Source organism: Sminthopsis crassicaudata, chromosome 5, assembly GCF_048593235.1.
Source record: "Sminthopsis crassicaudata isolate SCR6 chromosome 5, ASM4859323v1, whole genome shotgun sequence".
Classification (NCBI taxonomy): Eukaryota; Metazoa; Chordata; class Mammalia; order Dasyuromorphia; family Dasyuridae; genus Sminthopsis; species Sminthopsis crassicaudata.
This window is the reverse complement of record NC_133621.1, coordinates 65,394,371-65,420,197: the sequence shown is the minus strand read 5'-3', so window position 1 is coordinate 65,420,197 and position 25,827 is coordinate 65,394,371. Positions and strand designations below refer to the sequence as shown.

General features: G+C 35.6%; 1 pseudogene; it reads right to left on the bottom strand.

The window, feature by feature from the left end:
- LOC141543859 (RWD domain-containing protein 4-like) overlaps window positions 1–25,827 on the bottom strand; it is a 39,541-nt pseudogene that overhangs the window by 13,129 nt on the left and 585 nt on the right.

The following is a 25,827-nucleotide window of genomic DNA, read 5'->3' as shown; positions in this document are numbered from 1 at the left end:
TAAAAACCCAAGTTGATGGAGCCCAAGTTAAGAACATCTTGAGTGAAATAATCACAAAACTCTCTTTTAGTCTCAACATGTTATGAGTGGATTAAGCAAATATTGAGCTGGATTATGAAGAGATGGGGTGGATTCCAAAATTGGCTATGCCTGGGAAATAACATGAGCAGAAAGAATAAAGAATGCATGAGGTTCTTCAGGGGCACATCTACACTGACTGGAGCAACAGATTTGTTTTTTAATATTTGGGGTCAAAGTTCTTAGGATTTCTCTTCCCTCTAAGGTTTTCAGACTTCATCGCTACTCTATACCAGCAATGCACTAGGCAAGAAGTTTTTTTTAAAGTATGTTTTCAAATTTAAGAGGCTATGGAAGGCTGGTCAGAAAAAAAAATGGGAGATAGAAAGAAAGGCAACTGGAATGTCCCTTAAGTCTGGAAGTGTACCCAGTAACACTAAAGGAATTTGACTTACAGCTATTTAGGAGTGCTTAGGGATCTGTGTGCTCTAGATCCGTGCATTTGTTAAAGCTTTATTTTCTCCATCTAGTACAAAATCACCCTCACTCCTCTTTATCACTCTATAAATAACATTAGAGCCCCCTTCCTGGCTTTCAGTCTTATATGTGGCTTCATTGCTCAGAATGAGAGCAAGACTGAGACTTGACAGGGGAAGGAAGGTAGAAGCCCATTGTTCTGACTTCTGTAAGGGCAGATTTAACTATGCTTTTGTATCTTGAAGTCTAGACTAGACTACTGCTGAAGTATTGCATGCATTATTTCCAAAAAGTTGAGTATTTCTAAGCATTACAATTTTTAGAAGTTAGAGCAAGCAAAAAGTTGGAATCATATTTTATTAAGCAAAGGTACTAAACTTTAAGCAAACTTTGCCCTCTGCCATGGGCAGGGTGTGTATCCCATGAGGATCCCCAGAGCCAAAAACTTCCTTCCATTTGATGAGGAAAAACATCATTGAATCATAATCAGGTCATGATAGAGAACAGAGTAGTGGAGACTTTATTTGTGCAGTGGACATAAGCCCAGGGGAGGATTTCTTTCAAAACCCGCCAGGCTCATGGCAAGTTCTCAGAGCATCAGGAACACAAGCTGATGATTTTGAGTTTCTGGGTCTTAGCATGGAGCAGACTGTATGTTAGCAGAGGAAGCAATCTTTTCAACCTCCCAGTACCTTTTCTTCTTGTATTCCTTCCTTTTCTCCCTGTGTAAAAACTCTGCTTCAGCCGCAAAAGGGATGGCATAGTACATGGGGGAGAGGAATGGAGTTGCGTGAGAAGAAATAGGTTAAGAATAGGGCTCTGCTACTTGCTACCTGTTTATCTTAGGTAAGCCATTTAGCCCATCTTTTCTTTGGTTCCTTCATCTATGGGGTTATATTAGGGGACATCTAAGATCTCTTCTAGGTAGATAGATGGTATAGTAGTTAATGCTGGACTTGAAGTAAGGAAGACTCATCTTCTTGAGTCCAAATCTTGCTAGCCTATGTGACCCTGAGCAAATCACTTCACCCAGTTTGCCTCAGTTTCTGTTAAATAAACTGAAGAATGAATTGGCAAACCACTCTAATATCTTTGCTAAGAAAACTAATGAGGTCAAAGAATGTTTGAAATTGAATTGAAATTGAAATGATTCTAAATTTTAAACAACAGTTCTAAAATTCTGTGAACTTTGTTTTTAGGGAAAGAGGCAGATACATAGAATGGGCCAAATATCAAATACAATTCAAGAAACACTAGTCATGCACTATGCTTGAGAGGAGGTGATTTGATACTGGTAGGCATGGACTGAGTTAAGAGTTCTTGAGAATTCTAAATTGGCTCACCAGAGGAGCTGACCAATGAGTGCTAATGGGGTGCTTTAAAGACCAAGTTTGAGTGCTAATATAGTCTTAATTACCCTGTTGTTGTTCAGTTGTTTCAGTCATGTCCAACTCTCTGTGACCCCATTTGGGGCTTTCTTGGCAGAGATACTCAAGTGGTTTGCCATTTCCTTCTTCAGCTTATATTGCAGATGAGGAAACTGGAACAAACAGGATTACTTGCCCCAGGTCACACAACTACTAAAGGTCTGAGGCCAGGTTTGAACTCAGGAAGTTGAGTACTTCTTGACTTCCAGCCCAGAATTCTATACACTGTACCACTTAGCCAAAGGTGGCCACTCTTGATCCTAGTTTTCTCATGTTACATTGATAGAACTAGAATCTTTTCTGGTGTGGCATCCAATTTGAAAATTCTATCATTTGCTATGACAACTGTTACAAGCCTTAAAGCTGAAAGGAACTATGGGGATTATTTAGTTCAAATGCTCCACTTTTTTTTTTTTTTATTATTATAGCTTTTTATTTACAAAACATATGCTTGGGTAATTTTTCAACACTGACTCTTGCAAAAACTTCTGTTCCAACTTTTCTCCTCCTCCCCACCCCCTCCCCTAGATGGCAGATAATCCTATACATGTTAAATATGTTAAATACTATATATATATGTGTGTGTATATATATATTTATATTTAGAGAGAGAGAGAGAGAGAGTTATCTTAATGCACAAGAAAAATCATATTTAGGAATAAGGCAAAAATAACCTGAGGAAGAAAACAAAAATGCAAGCGGACAATAACAGAAGGAGTGGAAATGCTATGTTGTGGTCTACCCTCATTTCCCATAGTTCTTTCATTGGGTGTAGCTGGTTCTCTTCATTACTGAACAATTGGAACTGATTTGGTTCATCTCATTGTTGAAGATGACCACATCCATCAGAATTGATCATCATATAGTATCGTTGTTGAAGTATATAATGATCTCCTGGTCCTGTTCATTTCACTCAACATCAGTTCATGTAAGTCTCTTCAGGCCTTTCTGAAATCATCCTGTTGGTTATTTCTTACAGAACAATAATATTCCATAACATTCATATACCATAATTTACCCAACCATTCTCCAATTGATGGGCAACCATTCAATTTCCAGTTTCTAGCCACTACAAGAAGGGCTGCCACAAACATTTTTGCACATACAAAACCCTCCATTTTTTTTTAAGGAAAAAGAATAGAAGCCCACTTACTCATAGTGATCAGTATTATTTTTTCCCATAAAGACAGTTTTTTTACTCAAAATTTTATTTTTTCCTAATTATATGTAAAATAATTTTAAATATTCTTTTAAAAAATTTTGAGTTCCAATTCTCTCCCTATTCCCATTATCCTCATTGAAAAGGCAAGGAATTTAATGTAGATTATACATATGCATACATATGTATTTATACAAAGCATACTCCATATTAGTCACATTGCAAAAGAAAACACACAAAAAAATAAGAAAAATAGTTTTTTTTTTAAATCTGCATTAACAAATAAAATAAAATAAAAATCTGCATTCAGACTCCATTAATTCTTTCTTTAGAAGTGGATAACATTTTTTTAAAAATCATAAGTCCTTTGGAATTGTCTTGGATTATTGCATTGTTGAAAATAGCTGTCATTCACAGTTGATCATTAATTGATGTTGCTGTGTAAAATGTTTTATTATTTATTTTATTTTGCATCAATTAACATAAGTCTTTCTGAGTTTTTGAAAGCATTCTGCTCATCATTTCTTATAGCATAATAGTATTCCTTCACAATCATATAATACAGTTTGTTTTTCAGCCATTCCTCAATTGATGGGCATCTTCTCAGCTTCCAATTTTTTGTTACCACAAAAATAACTGCTATAAATATTCTTGTACATACCCATCTTTTTCCTTTTTTGTTTTTGGTCTCTCTGGGATACAGCACTAGTGTTGATATTGCTGGACCAAAGGATATGCATGTTTGTTTTATTTTTATAGCCCTTAAGCTATAAAATTGCTCTCTGGAATGGTTGGGTTAGTTTACAATGTGACCAATAATGCATTTGTGGCTCAGTTTTTCCACATTCCTTCCAACATTTGTCATTTTCATTTTATGACATATTAGGTCATCTGATAGGTGTAAGGTGGTACCTCAGAATGCTTTTAAGTTGTATTTTCTAATCAATCGTGATTTAGAACACATTTTCATATGAATATAGATAGCCCTAATTTCTTCTTCTAAAAACCGTCTTTGCATATCCTTTATTAGTTGGGGTGTGACTTGTATTCTTATAAATTCGCTCAGTTCTTTATATATTTGAGAAATGCCACCTTTATCAGAGAAACTGGCTAAATTTTTTTTCACATGTTCAATTACTAACAGTGTATTTCCTTCCATCCTATTTGCCCCTGTGTGCCCTATTCTCTCTCTCTCTCCGTTTATCCTGTCCATCTTCAAAAATATTTTACTTATGACCATTGGCTCTTCCAAGTGAGCCTCCCTTCTATCAGCCCCACCCCCTTATCTCTTTCTCCTCCTACTTTCCTGTAGGGTAAGAGAGATATCTATGTGTGTTATTTTCTTTCTACTCCTATCACCACCCCCATCTCTTTCTTATGTGCCCTATAATCTTAATCTTTTTTTTAATAAGCAAATTAAAACCCAAAGCATATCTATTTGCATCAGAGAAGTTATGTAATAGAAAGATTAGGAGTTGGAAGCAGGGATTCTTAACCTGAGATTTGTGGATAAATTTCAGTCTATCTTGAAACTGGATAGGGGAAAAATACATATTTATTTACATTAGCTTCTGGATTCTTTTCTAATCCTGTGCATTTTCTGCATTTAATAACGATAATGATGATGATGATAATAAGCATAATAGCATTTATGTAGTACTTTAAGGTTTGGGAAGTACTTCAAAAATATCATCTCACTTAATTCTCACAACTCTGGGAGAAAGGTGCTACTTTTATTTCCATTTTATAGGGAAGGAAACTAAAGTTGACAGAGGTAAAATTATTTGCTCAGGGCCATATAACTAGTAGTGTTTGAGGCTCCTTTGAACTCAGGTCTTTCTTACTCAAAATCCCCCACTCTAGCCATTGTATAACTAAAAACACTGATATGGGATCCACAAGCTTCATCACACAGCCAAAGGCTTCATCACACACACACACACACACACACACACACACACACACACACACACACACACACACACAAGAACCTATTAGGTTTAAATCTTAGTTCTGCTACTTACTATGATCTTGGACAAAACATTTATTCATCCTGGATGATTAGTTTTGTCACCTATAAAATGAGGGAGTTGGTATAAATGATATCTAAAGTCTTTTCTTCATTTTAAGGCAGAAAATTTAGGAATCATTTGTCTCGATTCTCCCCAGGTGCATAAAGGAATGAACATGTCGAGTCAAAAGCCCACATTTTGGGGTCCTTCCTTGCCTCCTCATTCATGGCTCCTTCTTGGACTTTTTTGTTGTTGGGTGGGTTGGGAAGATGTGTTGTTTTTGCCAAAAGGAAAATAGATTAAAAAATCAGTTGAGTGTAAGGTAAAAATGATTTTGGTTTTGGCCACCAACTTTTCCTAATACTTATTAAAATTATGTAACTTTATCACCATTAAGATTTCCTTGTCTCTGTTTATATTTCGTGGTTTCCTAGTAACATTTCTGTGGTTTGTAGCTCATTGTTTGACAGCTGTTTAGTGGCGGTTTGGTTACAACTTCACCACAGTGGTCAATAAGTGCATGTGTTCCCCTATTCTCTACCCCTTTCTATTTGTTCTACAAACTTTCAGATAAATTTAAGGGGAAATTTTCACTCTTGTAAGATCAGTAAGCTGAAATCAAACCCCACAATGAGTCATCTGCTCAGCTCCTACCCCTGAGACGGAAACAATGTTGGACATTATACAAAGGACATAGGAATGTGAATAGTAATAGTAATGGGAACCTCGAAGTAGCAGTTATGGCCCCAAAACATCCTCCTTTATGTAAAGAAGGAACTCATTGGGGTTTCAACTCACTACTCTTAGAAGAATAAAATATTCTCCACTCAACAAATAAGAGGGGCCTCCCAGATCTTTAACACTGATTAAAAAAATGTAAAATATCCACTCCTCTGTAAGTGCCTAATTTGTTTATGTTGTTAATTTTTTTTTAATTTGGTTTTACAGGTTTGAAAACTGGCTTCTTGCAGAATATGCTTTGCACAATGAATATCTTTTGTTATAGTTCGCTCATTTTCTTCACCTCGCAACTCAACTCTTGACCCACTTTCTAGTTTCTTCAATTCTTGTCTTGGTTTTTCTTCCACAAAAAAAATAGCACATTGGATGTACTCCTCATTCTCAGGCATTAGAAAACCTCATGAATATATGAATATTTGTACCTAACATAAGTGTAGAAATTGATCAGAATATATTCCTATGAGTTATGTTGGGATGGAGGGGGGAGATGTCTTAGCTTTGTCCCTAGCTGGTCCATGTTTCTCATTGTAAAAGTCTAGAATACTAAATAAAACCCTATATTCTGCTGATTTGGGGGAAAATAGAAAAAATATCCTGAAAATATGCTAATCAGAGACATAGATGGTAAGAGTAGACTATATGCTTGACCTTACACACACACACACACACACACACACACACACACACACATAACTCTGTGATGTTGGATAAGCCAACCACAATCAGCCTTGGGGACAACATCTTTAATAACTAACTTAAGGAATTATTATTAGGATTAAATGAAATGATGTTTATAACGTACTATTCTACTCCATTCCTTTCTATTCTTTCCCAACCTTAAACGGCTGTATAAATGTGACATCCTCCTTCTCTTCCTCTTCTTCTCCTTCTCCTTCTTGACTTCCCTGTAGCAGAAGAGAAAAGCTACTCAAGTTTTCTAGCATTTGAGTCAGAGCAGAGAAAAAAAGGTGTGAATTCAAATGGTCTTGCTCCTATTCTCAGTTCTTTATGAAAAAAAAAACAATAAAAATAAAAATAAAAAAGCTCACCAAGATAAGAAATTGGATCCTGGAGTCAAATGTATTATTTTTTTTTCATTATATCTGGCTCTTTAGAAGTTTGGGGAATGAATAGTTTTTGGCCACATCTTATTATTCACAGTAGTTCTGCAATCTTTACAAAGTCAGGTCAACTGCTGGCTGTTATAAAATTTGCACGAGTCTGGAAGGCCTTTTTTTTACTTATCAAAAAGTTAAAAACAAAGTTATCCTAAAGTTATGTGACCACATATGTCTTTTTGGTTCTTAGTCCTTTGCCATTTTTTTTTTTGGCTATGCTCCCACTAAGTAGTGTCATCCCCTTTCCCTTCACTCCACCTCTATCTCCTGTTCCTATGCTGCTTATCAACTGGAGGCATTTCTATATACAGCTGAGATATACCAGCTCCATGAGTAGACTCTAAGTTCTGTCTAGATTTGTTGATTGACTTTACAAGCCTACCAGCTTTCCTTTAGGATCACTGTAGCTGGGCCATGGGCCATTTACTTCCTGAAGGTACTTTATTAAATCATGAATCTAAGTATTTAGTAAGGGACCTTAGAGGCCCTTCAGTATCTGAACAAGAATACCATCCATAGCATACACCATAGTCTTATTTGAAAATTTACAGGAAGAGGAAATCTATTACCTCCCAAGGCAAAACTTTAGGTTAGATGAATATACTCCCAAGGTGCTATTTGTGTGTAGTTTTATGAAGCTCCATTATATTTCCTGTCCTTCCATCCTATCTCATTTACTTCTACTCTATTCCATTTTATTCTGCCCCAACCCACCCTATTTCATTCCATTTTATTCTATCCCATTGTATACCACTTCATTCTATCTCTATTCTATTCTATTCTATTCTATTCTATTCTATTCTATCTCCCATCCAATCCAATTCCATTCCACTCTATCCCATCCTATCTAATTCCATTCCATTCTAGTCCATCCCATTTCTTTTTTTCCTCTCTCATTCCATTCTACTCAAGCCCATTCCTTCTTGTCCCATCCCATTCCCATCCCAGTCCCCCAAGTTCCATACCATCTCTTCAAGCTTTTATATTTCTTATGTGCCAGGCACCAGGGATACACAAACAAAAGTCCCTTACTTTCTTCTGAATCTACTTGAGGACTTATTTATGTACTCTCAGACATGGTGACTTTTTTTTGAAGCTGGCATGAGACTTGGCTTCTTTGCCCATGTCAACTACTCCAAAACTTGACCAGCCAGTAGTGGGAATTTATTGTAGCCAGTGAATTTTCTCTATTCTCAGAAGCTCCCTTTGCTTATTCATCAGCATCCAAGCATGGTTGCCAATGAGTTTGAAAAAAATAGTGTTTACTCAGATGTCAATTTGGATGAGTATAATATCAATATGGAAACAACCACTGTGTCTGTCTTTCTTTTTTGGGAGGGAAAGCTCCTAGAGATGCACATGTCAAAATGATATGCATCTAGGCATATATTTAAGCCTCCTGGAACTTTAAAACAAGATGCCTCTGCTGTCAATGGAGGGGGAATGGGGATGGCTGAATAACAAATTGCAATCATGTAGAACTTTAAGGTATACAAACTACTGTCCTTACCAAAAATGCACCAAAAGTAAATAGTACAAGCATTCCACTTCATCCTTTCTCTTCCTGAGGAAGGCACTGAAACACAGAGAAGTTGAGTGATTTGCCTAGGATCCTATAAGCAAATGAAATGTCAGAATTGCGATTACATTTGGGCTCTATGTATTCCAAGATCAGAGCTCAAATTAATTCAAGAAGCACATATTTAACACACATTTATTAATCATTAACTTTGAGCAAGACACTATGTTAGATGTTGCTCTTTTGCTCCTCCTGTTCCAGGCATTAAAGAAAATGAACATAGGAACAACAATTCTCACCTTCCGTTAGCTGTCAAGTTCAAAGTGCTCAAGTGGCATAATTAACACATGGTTAACTTTATCAAAACACTGTCCAACCCAATCTAATCAGACTTTACTAAGCACAAAGCAATGGGGCTACAAAAATGAGGACTAGATCTATGGCATTGGGAATTCCCAAATGATGAAATGATATCTTTTCTGCAGCCAATAGTTTTAGAGAATTGCCTGAGACACCAAGTCTTACTGGGCAAGTAACTTGTCCAGGTCACACAGCCAGTATGTGTCTGAGTCAGGACTTGAACACAGAACTTTCTGACTCTTGAGGCCAATTCTCTGTTCCCTACACCAATCTACCTCTCAGAAAACAAAGACAAAAAGAGAAATGATCCTTACTCTCAAGAAACTTACTGGGATTTTCCCACTTTCTTCTTAATGAAACAGCACAAATTTGATTGGGAAGAGCAATTATGATAATGATAATAACTATAAGACCAACTATAACTTATATTTAGGGAGTGCTTTCTGATTGCAAAGTATTTTCTTTTTTATTTTATTAAAGCTTTTTATTTACAAAATATATGAATGAGTAATTTTTCAACATTGACTTGTGCAAAGCCTTCTGTTCTAAATTATCCCCTCCTTCCCCCTCTCCCCTAGATGGCAGGTAGTCCAATATATATTAAATATGTTAAAATATATGTTAAATCCAATATATGTATACATATTTATAGTTATCTTTGCAAAGTAATTTCCCGTCCATTTTCTTACTTGATGACTGTGTTTTACAGCTTTTCCTAGCTCCCTTCCCCTTTCCAGTGTGGAAAGAGAAACTATTGCTAGGGATTGTCCTGGGATGAAATAGAGTCTCAGTGAGTGGTGCTCATTAGGCAAGATATCCACATGTTGCAGTCTTTCCAGGAGAGTCTAGATTTGAAAGGGGGAAAAAACAGGAAGATTTACATAAAGAATATCCTTTTCCAGATTGTGTGCTCCCATTGATAGTTTGAAAATTATGATCACTGTAGCACTAGGGGAATCTTCATTGTGCAGCAGGAAAAAAAAATCTTTAAAATGGAATAAATCACTCTAAAGGCTTTGTCAGCAGCAAACTGTCTTTTTTCTAGAGGAACCTCTTTTCATAACTGAAAGTCACTGACAAGAATATTTTTGCTGAAACATGGAATAGGCGAGGACAAAGCATCATCTCCTAAGGAAACCTCTGGTTTTTTGAGCTCTATGGGAATGGATTTTCCAAACTTTCATTCATTCTATCCCTTGTGAATTGGAGAGGATTGTAAGAGAGAAGTTCTTCCTACCAAAAATTTTACATGATGTGAGTTGGTTGAACCAAGTTCATCATTGGAAGAATATTGGGGGAAAAGCACTGGCAAACATTCCCTCTAACTTGAGTTCACAGCAGCAAAAAGGTTGGACTAGACTCTCCTTTACTATAGGGTCTAATGGACCTTGACTTATATCTGTAATTAGGGCTGAACTTGGGGTCTTTTCTTAAAATATATATGGATAAGTTCACTTACTTTGACGATGTAATTTGCAGAAATGTACACATAAGTGATGAGATTGGTATATGCATTGCCAGGACTAGCTTAGGATTTGGGAGACTCCAAATGAAAGTATGAAAGAAAAGAGATATTAGACTGACTACCAGACTTAAGGTCTACAGGGCCATTGTGTTGACCTCATTGTAGTATGCATGTAAAACCTGGGCAGTGAACCAACACCATACCAAGAAACTGAATTGCTTCCATTTGAATGCTCTTAGGAAGATTCTGAAGATCACCTGGCAGAATAAAATAGCAGACACTGAAGTTCTCTCTCAAACTAAATTACTGGGGCAACTAGGTGGCGCAGTGGATAGAGCACCAGCCCTGAAGTCAGGAGGACTTGAGCTCAAATCTGATCTCAGACACTTAACACTTCCTGGTGTGTGACCCTGGGCAAGTCACTTAACCCCAATTGCCTCAGCAAAAAACAAAAACAAAAAAACTAAATTGCCAAGCATTCCAACTCTACTGCAGAGTGCAACTCCAATGGATTGGTTCGCCATCTTGGGATATCTAACTAAAAGATGATTTTGTAAAAAAACTCATACAAGGCAAGCATTCACGCTGAGGTCAGGAGTGATACAAGGACACTCTCAAGGTTTCTCTGGAGGATTGTGGAATAGATTGTGAGATATAGGGGACACTGGCATAGGATTGCCCAGCACTGTGTGCCCTCATCAAAGAAGGGACTATGCTCTATGAATGAAACAGAAATACAATAGCTCAAAAAAAAACATTAGATGTGCAAATTTGGAGCCATCTCCACTCCAAATGTCCATATAAACTATTTGTGCCTTAAATGTGATAGAGCTTCTGAGCTCATGTTAATAGTCACAGTCAGACAGAGCTATAGTGATGGCCACAGTCAGACATACTGTACCTTGTTTGACCCTGCCATAGTGATGTCATCTTGATTCTTTTTGAGCACAAAGGATAACCACCAATCATAAGCTATCTGCTAATCTGTTAGTATTTTTTTTTCTTTTTTATTATAGTTTTTTATATACAAAACATATACATGTGTAATTTTTCAACACTGACCATTGCAAAGACTTCTGTTCCAACTTTTCCCCTCCTTTCCTCCACCCCCTTCCCCAGATATCAGGTAATCCCATACTTGTTAAATATGTTAAAGTATATCTTAAATACAATATATGTATATATATATATATATGTGCATATGTATATATATATATATATATATATACATGCATGTATACCATTATCTTGCTGTAAAAGAAAGATCGGATTTAGAAAGAAGGTAAAAATAATCTGAGAAGAAAAAAACAAAAATGCAAGCAGACAACAGAAAGAGTGGAAATGTTATGTTGTGGTCCATACTTATTTTCCAGTGTTCTTTCTCTGGATGTAGCTGGTTCTGTTCACTATAGATCATGTTAGTAAATGTTTAAGCAGAAATTAGTTACTTGATGATAGGGAGAGGGAAGAGAAGAAATACTTGAAGTGAATGAGTGAATAATATTTATCATGCACTTACTATCCATCAGGCACTGTGTTAGGTTCTGGGGAAAGGGAGGTATAAATGCAAAAAAAGTCAGTTCATGTACACAAGAAACAGTCTAATCTAATAAGGTGATATAATACATGTGGAGAGATGATCAGGGAAAGTTTTGATCTGAGCAGTCAGAGTAATGGAAAGTGGAGTCATAGGGAAGTGATTATCATGCCATTTCCAGTAGTCATGGTAGAGTTGATTTGATTATTGTTTATGGAGCAAGAAGAAGAAGTGGATGGAATGGATAGGGTGCTACAAGCAGAGCAGTAGAGTAAGTGGCAACATGCCATGCTGAGTTTCTAAGTGTATGACTAGAAGAGCTGGAACAGAGAAGGGGCAGGGAAACAGGGAAGTAATATCAGGGGCCTTGTAGGGGAGATAGGACATCATAGACACAAATATCATCAAATTCACTGTTTTGATTAGAGTCATTGCTGGCTACATGATTTTAAAACATTTTATTCTGTCACTTGGGCTTGAGATTGCGACCTTAAGTTCTCTACAAAGCCATAGGATGAACAGCTTATAGAATTTGGGCTTTTCAGAAGAAGTAAGATTTAATGAACTAAGTAAATTCACTTGTGTTACCCTTAAGAAAATAAATCATAACATCTGGCAATGATTAAAAAAAAAGATTTGCAGACTATTAGATTGAGAAAATATTGCTTAGAATTCTTGAAAAGACATCTCCTCTTCCTCATTTCTTGTACATGGACCAAGGATGGAACCTACAGGCTCAGGGTCTTGATATTATTTTGACGATCTAATAGCTGAAATCTATGAGATTATGAAGACCTTCTCTTGGCTCTTATAAAGCTACTAATATTGGCCAAGTGAGGCATCCATAAAAATGGGCTTAAACAGTCATGGAAGAGATGTTGGTATAAAAAGAACAAATATATGACCATAAAGAGAAATAGACAAGGGAAATGGAGACTTTGAAGAAAATGGTGGACATTTCTTTTGGGGATTATGTAAGGAACTTTCTGCCTGAAGACTAGAGGTTAGAAAAGACTTGAGGGCTATTTCTGTGACATGTTTCAATGTAAAGGATGATATTTTTTTTCTCTCTTTAATGAACATTTTTGACTGTTGGAAACAGACTCTACCCTGCAGCTGCATATTAATGAGTTTTTATGTGGACAAACCTCCAGGAAGAAATTAGTGAGAAGGAGCAAGAAGTTGGCCATTCAAAACTTAGCTGTTGTGTTTGCCAGATTCTATCGGTAGCAGATGGAGTCTTGGTTTACTTCAAAAAGGGTCAATTCAGGGTGTGACTGCAAGATGCAGTTGGATGTTTCGTTTGAAACGAAAGTTTATTTGAACATCTGTTCAAAGAAGAAATTGCCCTCTGAGTACTAGTATTGACTAAAGGGCTCACTTCCCTCAGAATCTTTTTTTTTTAATTATTTTTAAGATTTTTTTATTATTAAAACTTTTCATTTTCAAAAAATATGTATAATTTTCAGCATTCACCCTTGCAAAACCTTGTGTTCCATTTTTTCCTTCTTTTCTACCCACCTCCCTCTCCTAGATTGCAAGTAATCCAATATATGTTAATCATGTGCAATTCTTCTATACATATTTATCAATTATCATGCTGCACAAGAAAAATCAGATCAAAAAGGAAAAAGAAATGAGAAAGTTAACAAAATGCAAGCAAATAACAACAACAAAGTAAAAATAATATGTTGTGATCCACATTCAGTTCCCACAGTCCTCTCTGTGGGTGCAGATGGTTCTCTTCATCACTCGATCATTGGAATTGGCCTGTCCCTCAGAGTCTTGTAGAGGAGCAGAGTTCATGCTGCTGCCCTCAGAGGGGCCTGATATGATAGATACAATCCCCATTTCCCCTTTTCTGTGGTTCTCCTGGCAAGACCATTCTGAAAACAAATCTAAATGCTGACATCTATGACTTTTTGGGTAGTTCCCCTATTCCATGATGGTCTCTCCTCTGTTTCCACACTAACCACATAATGATCATCTTGTATGCTTAAGTAATGAATGCTATAAATATAAGCATTATTAACCCTTTTTTATAGATGAAGAAACTGAAGGTTAGAGAGGTTAAATGAACATAGTCACCCAGTAGGTATAAATATTGGGTATAAGCCCTGAACTCTTTTTTTTTTTTCATTTCTTTTTTCTTTCTTCTTTTTGTGAGGCAATTGGTGTTCAGTGACTTGTCTAGGATCACATAGATGATAAGTGTTAAGTGTCTGTGGCTGGATTTGAACTCAGGTCCCTTGACTTGAAAGCCAGTACTTTATCCACTTTGCCATCTAGTTGCTCCCAAGCTGCACTTTATAGTACACCTTTCTATCTCTCATGTAAGGTTCAATTTAATCAAATTCAGCAAAAGTTTACTAAGGACTTCTTTCATGCCAGGTGTTACAGCTGGGTCTGTGTTAGTTACCAAGAATATAAATATGAAAAACAAACAGTCCTTGACCTTAAGAAGCTTGCTATCCATAGGCTGATATGTTCCTACATTGAATGAGAAGCGGGTCAACCAAGAATTAAATACCATGTTTGCTGAGGGTGCATTTATGAAGGTTTTTTTTGCATTTAGTTAAATAGATCTCAAGTAATCCAATATATATCTCAGTGTTGGTGATGAGGTCATGGCACAAGTCTTCAATACTAAATGATCACTGCAGTTGCTGTTGTTTCTAACTCCATTCCTCTCAAGGGCTCCCTACCACATCTGGTAGTCCGAGCCTACTTTATTATTAAGGTCACCCACAATTATAAACTTGTCCTATTTTGGTACAAAGATGATAAGGGTCTTCAGGGCTTCATACAATTTTTCTTTGACCTCATCAGTGTTCATCACGTGGGAGCATCATCACTAATGATGGTGGCCCAGCATGATGTGCTTTCATCAGGGAAGGAGCTGTGCTCTATGAGCAAAGCAGAATTGACTTAACTCAGAAGAAATGGGAGATAAACAAAATTAGATAATCCCTCCCAATTGTTCATAGGACATAAACATGTCCCTATTTGTGTCTGACCTGTGACAGAGCATACTGAGCTCCTATTAGTCTGATCGGCCACAATAGGATGCACCGTAACTCAACTCTAATATAGTCATGTTATTTTGGTCCTTTTTGAGAATGAAGAACAACAACCAACCAAGAAAGAATGAAATCTCCAAGGGCAGGGGAATTATATGGTTTTTCTGGGATGCTGTGGAAGCAAAATTCTTTGTTGCTGTTTTTCTGTGGAGGAGGAACAGCTGTCAGAAAGTAGCATTCATATTATCAATGAAGTAACAAAAATGTAATTCTGTCCAAGAAGTGAAGCTCACTTTTGCTACTCAGTGTCTCAATCTTCACTTACATGAAGGGAATGGTTTCTTGAGAATATATTGCATTTTGGACGGATCTCAAGAGTTTTTCAAAGAAGCACATGTCCTGGGAAATGGGGGATTCTAGAAGCAGCAACAAGATGAAATAAAATAGGTAGATGTCACCATATTTGTGTTGGGTGCTCTTATCCATAGCTATAGTCGGTCCCAAGAGTTAACCAAGAAAGCTGGTGTAAAAAAGACAAAAGACTATGGAATTTTCTTCAAGTAAATATACATAAGGAAAATTTTAGTATGACCTGAAGAAACAAACCACATTTATGCTTCTTTCATTATGATGTCATACATACACAGAAAGATACAATAGTACAAGTTAGTCTTCTTTGTAGGAGAATGCAAGAAGCATATTTTTATTGCCCAAGTAATTATGAAGAAAGAAAGAATGGATACATTTTAAAAGATTTTTTAAAATAAAGCTTTTTTATTTTCAAAACATATGCATGGATAATTTGACAACATTGATCCTTGCTTAGCCATCTGTTTCAGATTTTCTCCTCCTTCCTCTCAACCCCCAGATGGCAAGCAATTCAATATGTTACATGCTAAAATATATGTTAAATCCAATATGTATAAACATATACAATTCTCTTGTTGCACAAGAGAAATCAGATCAACAAAAGAAAGTAAATGAGTAAGAAAACAAAATGAAAGTGAACAACAACAAAAAGAGGGAGAATGTTATCAAAGAAGATGCAAAGAAGATAAAGGATGCAAAAAGAAAGGGGAGATTTCTTATTAAAATCAGAAGGTTGAGGAAGGAAGGTGATACAGAAATGGAAGAAAAGCACCATTGTACATTTGAAGCAATTATTAGAATCTCTTTCTCCTTCTCTTCCCCCTCCCCCTCTTCCTCCTCCTCTTCCTTCTCCTTTTCCTCCTCTTCCTCTTCTTCCTTCTCCTCTTCCCCCTCCTCCTCTTCCCCTTCCTCCTCTTCTCTCTCCTCCTCTTCTTCCTCCTCTTCTCCCTCCTATTTTTCCTTCTTCTCTTCCTTCACTTCCTCTTCCTCCTCATATTTCTTTCCCTCTCTTGTTTTCTCCCTCTCTTTCTCTACCCCCCATCTCCCTTTCCCTCCTTCCTGATATAACTAGATCATCTCTGGAGGAAGCAACTTCTTGTAAACAAAGAAAGATGTATGATCCATAAATGCAATCTTGTGAAAGGTTATAAAAAAGGGAAAAGCAGTAGTTGTGGGTTGTTGTTTGTCCTTCATTCTTGAAGAAGACCGTGACATCAGGAAGATGATGCTATGATGTGCAAGTGAATTGGATTTAAGTGAGAGAGAACTGTGTAAAGTCATCAGCCTCAGTCTCTCCTCTGGAGCCATCTGGGTCCAGTGGCCAGATATAGATCAGGATGATTGGAGATGACCCTGGATGCAGGGAGAAACCTTGACCTTAGTGATTCCCTATTGAGAGGGAACTGTTTGTCTACCTGATACAAATATCAGAGAGAATTGGTGTCTTTTTACATCTGTTCCTTGAGGACAGTCAAACCTGAGAAGCACTACTCACTTCTGGTAATTCATGTGAGGATAAATGATACCACTAAAAGGGAACTAGAAGGCCCTGTTGGGTATTATGAAATCCTGCCCAAAACTCCCCTGAAGACCTTAGTGGAAGGGTAGAGGGTGAGCAGAAGTGTTTTCCTCATGTCTGCTGAGTAACAGTAGTCGTTTCAAAGAGAGGCAAATTTGTAGAGTGAACTGCTACTTAAGAAGAGGGTATTTAAAATGGGATCTGGATTTGGGGGCCATAGTCTAAAATAGGAGTGATGGGCTCTTGGCTCTTGGCAATGTACCAAAATGGGCTGATAAAAAACAACAACAACAACAACAACATGTTTGCCTGGAATCTTCAAAATCTTCCCAATAGTGCTTCATAATGAAAGGGAGAGAGGGAGGAAACTGATTATGAAGGTGGGAGAAGTCTGCTACTATTGAGAGTATGTAGGAAGAAGAATAATAAAAGAGGAGCCCAGTAATTCACAGGAAATGACCAACAAGAGAATCGTTATTGAGCAAAATGTCTATCCCTAGGTCACACATGCCTTTATACAAATGCACAAATTCTGGGTAATAAAGCCAAATACATGTGGCTAGTTGATGGAGACTAAGTGACTTTCCTAGGATCATATAGCTAGTGTGAAAAGCTTGATTTGAACTCAGATTTTCCTAACAACTCCAGTGTCCCATCATCCAAATTGCCTGGATGAGGAGTAGTTTAGGAACAATGATGTCACTTGTCTTAAAGCCCAGGAGAAGCAAAAACTGAAACAATATTAAAGATAAGAAAATGATTTTTTCTTTCATTTTCTTCTTTTTTCTTAATACTTTTTCCATCTTAAATACAAAGAAAAAAATTGCTATGTACGTAGCTGAACATGAGAAGATTCAATATAAAATAACAAATTATCATTTGAAGATAACCTATATAACAAATACTACACATTGTTTACAAAGCTGCCTGGCTTTCCCGCTTTCCTTTGCTTCCTTTTTGTTTTTCTTTTATTTTCTGCTGTGTACTTTATATATAGATATGTACATATCTATATATGTACACATATGTAGTTATAGAACTATAGATGTAGATTTAGATATATAGATATGTAGATATAAACATATATAGATATGTAGATAGATACAGATATAGATAGATAGAAATATATAGATAGGTACATTAGGTGCTGTGCACATGTGTGTACACATATATATATTAGGTTATATATGTACATTTATTTTTTACATATTTCCATATGAGTCATGTTGCAGAGAAAAATCAGAACAAAAGGGAAAAACCACTAGAGAAAAAGACAACAGAAGGAAAAAAAGGTGAAAATAGTATACTTTGATCTGCATTCAATTTCCACAGTTTTCTCTCTAGGTGTGGATGTCATTTTCCATCCAAAGTTTATTGGAATTGCTTTGGATCACTGAAATGCTAAAAAGAGCCAAGTGTATCATAGATGATTATCACATACTTTTGTTGTCAGCATCAGTTCATGTAAATCTTTCTAGGCTTTTCTAAAATCAGCCTATTCATCATTTTTATAGAACAATAATATTCCATTACTTTAATATACTATAACATTCATCCATTCCCCAATTGATGGATACCCACTCATTTTCCAATTCTTTGCCACCACAAAAATAGCTACTACACACATTTTTGCACATGTGGATTCTTTTCCTTTTTCTTGTGCACTTTTCAACTTATTTTTACCTTCCTTCTCTCTCACCCTAAAGAAGGCTAAACTATGAACACACACATACAGATATCTATAAATGTATATTATATATATATGATATATATATATACTTATTTTGTTTTTTTATCAAAGAAAGAGGACAAAAAAGAGATATATCAGGTGCTTGGGATAATTGGTAAGTTAATAATTGTCAGTTGAGATGGCTGAATCACTCAACTTTTATTTTGCTTATTTTCTCTTTAAAGAAGAATGATACCAGGGATTGAGAAAGTTAGAACAAAAATTACTACTAAGGAATGAAAACCCAAGTTTAGTGAGATAGTCACACATAATGTAGATGCTTTCAATTCAAATCATCAGGCAAGAATGAACTTAACCTAAAAGAATGAAAAAATCAGTCAGTAGGATCCTTATTATTCAGCTATTATTGGTGATCTTTGGAAGACCTTTGAAATGGGAAATCTGGCATAGGGAAGATGACATAAACCTGGAGAAGATTAAAAATTGTTCCCCCTCCTTTTTGTTTAAAAGGAAGACAGTGAATTCCTGGAAAGATTCTAGAACACATGAGTAAGTGAAAGAAATGGGAGAAATTAGAGAAGGAGATAATGATAATTAAAAGTTAAGTATGGCTTCATTTAAATCAAGTCATACCAAATTAACTTCATTTCCTTCTTTTTTTTTTTAAACAGAATAAACTGATAGATGAATTATATAGACATTATTAAATTTCAGTAAAACATTCGACACTCTCTCATGCTCTCTTTGTGAACAAGGAGAGATTTGGGTTAGATTTATAATAAAGGTAGCCAACTTTGAAATTGGTTCAATTACTCACCCCAAAGAATAGTCATTAATAGTGCCACAGTGAGGGACTTAATAGTTCTATTTTATTGTGCTTTGGTTATGCTGTATCTGGAGCTCAGTTTGGGTTCTTCATCTTAGAAATGTCAGACAGGCTAAAGCATACATAGCCTGAGGAAGAGGGATAAAGGATAATGAAAGGTGGATATATTCTATCCTAAGAAGGAAGTGGACATGTTGAGACTGAAGAAGAGAAGGGGTGGTAATTGATGGTCATTAGTGAGCTCCTAGATAGAAGAGAGGCTAGATTTAGTTTGCTTTGTTCCTGGAAAGCAAAACTTTCTCCAATGGGAGAAAATTGATGAGAAGTGCATTTCAACTTAATGGAAGGAAAAACCTTCCAGATAATAAGAGCAATCTTAAAGAAGAATGAGCTGTTTCAGGAGAGAATGGGCTTCTCTCAGTTGAGGTCTTGGAACAGACAATCTAGTGGACATCTTGTAGATTTGTTCTTTGACTAGGTGCAAGCTAGACTAAATGGCCTCAGACTTCTGGCTTTTAGTTTCTGGGATTTATTTCAAAAGACAAAGCAGAAAGGTTGGTGATCATCAGGAATGGAAGGGAAGAATCATTTAGGTCTGTATCAAACTTTGGTGATGAAACATTTCACATCCATTGCATAGAGTTTGTGAAATCACCAGTGTCATCCCAAATATATTTCCCTTAATCTTGGGGTTAATTTTTTCTAGAACCAATGAATAATGGTAAATGAAAAATGACTATATCCCTACTTTGCAAACTGAGGCCAAGCAAAATCAAAGAATTAACCCAAGGTCACACAAGTTGTAAGGGATAGGTTTCAAACTCAGGTCTATTGATTTAAAGTCCAATACTTTTTCCATGATGCCTTACTGCCACTCAGTCATTAATGTCAATAACATCTTTTAAAGTCGGTAGTAAAACAGGATTTTGTTTCCAGAAATACATTTTATGTACAACTCTTCAAGAATGCATCTGTTGCAAAAAGGAAGGTCACTTAATAAGCTCACCAGTCATAAATATAAAAGAAATGCTAAAAAATATAAATACAGTACATTTTTTAGTAATAATTTAAAAATTCTGTACATGGAATTTCCCTAAACAGGTAGTTGTGTTAATACATGTAGGAAGTCCCCACTTTACATTTTGTAGTTATGCTCCTCTGGGGTGGCCTAAAAATACCATTATTTCATGGGTTGTTGCTTTAACTGACTTTTTGGCCCATTTTCACAGGCTGAGTGGAAAATGCCAAGGTTTCATTTTACTGACAAATGTCTGCCTTCTAGTGGAAACAACTGTAACTTCGGGTGTTACAGATTTTCAAACCAAAACATGATGCATTAGGGAAGCACAGAAATAACTTATTTTTCCCTTGTTCTGCTGAGAGGCGGTGAGATGTAGTGGTTAGAGAGCCAGCCTCAGATCTAGGAAGACCTAGCCATGCTCCCTTCCACATGACAGGGTTAGGATTATGGCAGTCAGGTGATATGCAGGATCTGTGTAAAGTTTTTTTCACCCTCCCTTTATACCAGGGAAGAAGTCTGAATTATTATGGTAATTAAAATAAAAAATATGTTGAGGTTACATAATACATACATATATTTTACGCATTTCTGAGTGCATTTTTCTGCGTCATTGGCTAGCCTTCTTGTGTTGTCTGATGTTTTTGCAAAACTCCCCCTAAATTCTGATTTAATTTCTTATGCTGACCCATGATATATCAAAACCATGATAGCAAAAGTCATGATGTAGAAAGGACGCTACATTCAGATGAAGTCCTTAATATCTCAATGCTGTTTATAAATTTATAAATGATAAAGTTTCAGAGGTGATACCTTGCATTAAGTGAATGTTTCTACCCTTACCCAGGAGTTCCCAAATCAGTGAAATCATATCTCTAGCTGCCCTTAATATATTCTTCACATTTTTAAAAATTTTGAAAACATAAAAAGTAATGACTAGTTCTATCTCTTTATATATTGTTATATGATATGCTCCTCTGTTTACTTAAATGACTCTGGGCTCCCTGGTCTCACTTTCCTCTTTTGTATAATGAAGAGGTTGGACATTATGGTCTGAAATCCCTTCTTCTTCTACATTGGGGATTCTATGTACCTTATTCTGTCCTTTATGTCTGGAGGTGCCATGGATCAGAATAATCTGGGCACAGTGACTACTGAAAAACCTAACTTGGACCTCATTTAGCAACATAGGATAATAATTTTTAAAGTAGGAAGGGAACCTTTATTTTTTATTTATTCATTTTTTTAGTAAATTCAACATCATTTTATTTTTCCCCTTTTTTATTGAAGCCTTTTATTTTCAAAATACATGCAAGGATAATTTTTCACTATTGACCCTTGCAAAACCTTGTGTTCCAATTTCCCTTCCCCTTCCTCCCACTCCTTTTCCTAGATGGCAAGTAGTCCAATATATGTTAAACATGGTAAAAATATATGTAAATCCAATATAGACATACATATTTATACAATTATCTTGCTGCACAAGAAAAATCAGATCAAAAAGAAAAAAATGAAAAAGAAAATAAAATTCAAGCAAACAACAACAAAAGAAGTGAAAAGATTTTGTTGTGATCCACACTCAGTCCCCACAGCCCTCTCTTTGCATGTAGATGGCTCGCATCATCACAAGATCAATGGAATTGGCCTGAATTGTCTCATTGTAGAGAAGAGTTATGCCCATCAGAATAGATCATTGTATAATCTTGCTATTGCCCTGTACACTGATGTCCTGAGGGAACCTTTAAAGGCATTTAGCCAAATCCCTCATTTGAGAGATGAGGAAACAGTTGCATGTATTAAGGAAGGAAGAGAAAATGTATGGATTTATGATGTGCTATTTTGTGAGGGAAGCAATGTGATGATGCAGGGATATGGATGTTAAATTTGAAGGTTAAGAGTCCTGTGATCAAATCCAGTTCAGCTAGTTTACCCTGTGTAGACTCAGGCCAATCTCTTAATCTCATTGAGGTTGGATTTTGGGATTTAAATAGTACTTTGCAGTCCCCAATCTAGGATTCCATGGGCATATACCTCCTAATTATACTGTAACTTCTATGAGTCCCTACCTTGTCACATCTAAACTTATCTAAACCTTTTTTCTGTCTATATGAAATCTCTTTCTCCAAGTATCTAGCACAATGTGCTGAACACAGCAGATGCTATATTTTTGTTTAAATTGCATTGCTATACTACATGAATATTTAATTTTTGCTTTGTTTTAAGGATATGTGTCCCAGATTTTACAGGATTGTCTAAATTTCAAAAAAAGCATCTGTACTTTGACAGAATTATTTTAAAAAAACAGTTCTTTTTGTTTTACCATGTGCCCCCTTTTTCAGTTTGAAAAATATGATTGCCACAGCATTTTGATAATTCCAAATATGGGTTGGTGTAATAGATCTCTAAAATGGATAATAAATCCTCCTAGAAGTTTGAGCTGATGAAAATCATATTATTTTCAGAAGTGGTTGGGTAAACCAAGAAGAGTTTTTCTAATCTAGTTGTACATAGACAAATGGTTCCTGGAGTATTCTTTGTAACTTTGCTTTCAGATCCTGAGTGAAGAGTTTTTACTCAAAAGGGATCATCTCATTCTTGTCCTTTGTCCTTTAGGCTGATTGATTGCTTGCTATTGATATTCCCTGGGAAATTCAGACTGTTTCAAGTGACATTTAAATATTATTGTTATTTTTCAATATCATTCATTTCAGCTGCTTTTTTCTCATGTGACTGACAGGTGAGAAGTTGGATTAAGGAGCAGGAAGAGATTTAGATTAGGAGTTAGAGAATTTAGCTTTATATGTCTGCTCTGAATTACCTGAGGAGAAACCCAGTCAATCTGGGTTTTAGTTTTCTCCTCTGGAAATTAGGTGTCAGAGGTGGGCCTTCCAATCCCAAGCAGTTTACAGAGCTCCTAGGTGTTAATTGAACCATATTAAAATATAATTTTTCTTGTTGTTCAGTTTTATCTGACTTTATATCTCCACTTTTCTTTCTTTCTTTCTTTCTTTCTTTCTTTCTTTCTTTCTTTCTTTCTTTCTTTCTTTCTTTCTTTCTTTCTTTCTTTTTCTTTCCTTCTTTCCTTCTTTCTTTTTCTTTCCTTCTTTCCTTCTTTCTTTCTTTCTTTCTTTCTTTCTTTCTTTCTTTCTTTCTTTCTTTCTTTCTTTCTTTCTTTCTTTCTTTCTTTTTTTCTTTCTTTCTTTCTTTCTTTCTTTTTCTTTCCTTCTTTCTTTCTTTTTCTTTCCTTCTTTCTTTCTTTCTTTCTTTTTCTTTCCTTCCTTCCTTCTTTCTTTCTTTTTCTTTCCTTCCTTCTTTCTTTCTTTCTTTCTTTCTTTCTTTCTTTCTTTCTTTCTTTCTTTCTTTCTTTCTTTCTTTCTTTCTTTCTTTCTTTCTTTCTTTCTTTCTTTCTTTCTTTCTTTCTTTCTTTCTTTCTTTCTTTCTTTCTTTCTTTCTTTCTTTCTTTCTTTCTTTCTTTCTTTCTTTCTTTCTTTCTTTCTTTCTTTCTTTCTTTCTTTCTTTCTTCCTTTCTTTCTTTTTGGAGGTAAATAGAGTTAAGCAACTTGCTAAGGGTCACACAGTTAGTAAATATCTGAGGCCAAATTTAAACTCAAATCCTTCTGATTTTAGGACTGGTATTCTAATTCCTTAGCCCCAATTGGGGATTTTCTTGGCAAAGATACTAAGGTGGGTTGCCTTCCTTCCTTCCTTCCTTCCTTCCTTCCTCCCTCCCTCCCTCCCTCCCCCCCCTCTCTCTCTCTCTCTCTCTCTCTCTCTCTCTCTCTCTCTCTCTCTCTCTCTCTCTCTCTCTTTCTTTCTTTCTGGCAATTGGGGTTAAGTGACTTGCCCAGGGTCACACAGCTAGGAAGTGTTAAGTGTCTGAGGTCAGATTTGAACTCAAGTCTTCTTGACTTCAGGGCTGGTGCTCTATTAGCCATGTTACTGCCTTAATATATAACTGGCAAATATTTAACAAGATAAAAAAATAATACAATACAGATAATGTTAATTTGTGGTTTTCTAAGGCAACATTGGGCCAGCAGAGATACATCATATTTGAGTTTAACATCAATGGCTTAGATGACTTATAAGGTCCATTCTGGTTCTAAATCATATGATCCTATGTTTTTAGATTCAACATTCAAAAATACAAGAGCATTTGCATTCTAGAATGGATTGTTGAGTATATAATTCCCATCTTATACCAATGACATAATAGATTTGTCCAAAGTCACCCAGCTAGTTTATAGTAGTTCTATAATTGACACCTTCTACTTTTGCTTTCTAATTCAATATCTATTAATAATAATAATATTAGTAGTTAATTCTTATATAGTGTATTAGGCACTATTGCTAAGTCTATATATATATATATATATATATATATATATAATCTCATTTGATTTTCATGATAACCCTAACAATAGTCAGGTGCTATTATTATCGTATCCATTTTACATAAGAGGAAACTGAGGTAAACAGGGTTAGTGACTCATGTAGGGTCACACAACAAGGAAATATATAGATAAAATTTGTACTCAGGTCTTTCTACCTCCAGATCTGCTCTATCCATTGTACTGCCTAGCTGTCTCAGCCAATCCTATGGATAATCAGAAGGTAGATTTCAATATCACTGCTATTGTTATACTTGTTTAAGCATGAAAGCATCAGGATCCTGTGGAATGAGGACAGAAGCAGGAGACCACTTTTGTTCTCATTGTATCAGTTCCATTGAATAGAATTCCCATTTACTTTAAACAGGGAACTTTATATATAAGTAAGAGCTTTAAATAAATATATTTAATATAAATGTATTTAATATAAATATGTTTAATATATAATATTAAAATATATAATATATTTATAATATAATTTAATATAAATATATTTATATAATATATAATATAAATATATTTAATATAAATGTAACGTGCTGTCATCTCCAGAAGCTGCCGATTGCTCTCTGGGAGGAGATCTGCTGTGTCAACTCAAATCTCTCGCACAGATTCTTCTTCCTGTAGAGAACCCTTGTCTCCAGACAGTTGCCGTCAACTCTGGAGAGAGCCGTGTCAAGCCTGGTCTAAAGCAGAGACTTTAAATAAATATATTTAATATATTTATATATAAGTAAGAACTTTAAATAAATGCCTTAGTCATTCATTTCGTATTTATTTAGTCTTTCATGTCTAGGTAGTATTCATTCATTCATTCATTTTTTATTAATTCATTCACAAATAGCTAATATTCATTCATTTTTTTAAATCAAGGGTAACATTCTGTCATTTTTATTCATTTATTCACTTATATCTAGATTAGATTCATTCATTCATTTTTGCACGGAACCCAGAGGATTCAGAAGGCCACGAGTTTTTTAAAATGTGTTCCAACACGAACATCTCCACCATTTTTTCTTTTTTCCCAGTCAGATTTTCATGAGTGTATCTTTTTAGAAATAAAAGTCAATAGAGTCTTTTATAAAAATCAATTTTTAAAAATCAGAACGATCCTTCATTCTCTTTTTGTGTTTCTGTCATTCTCCTCTCCACACCCCCCAC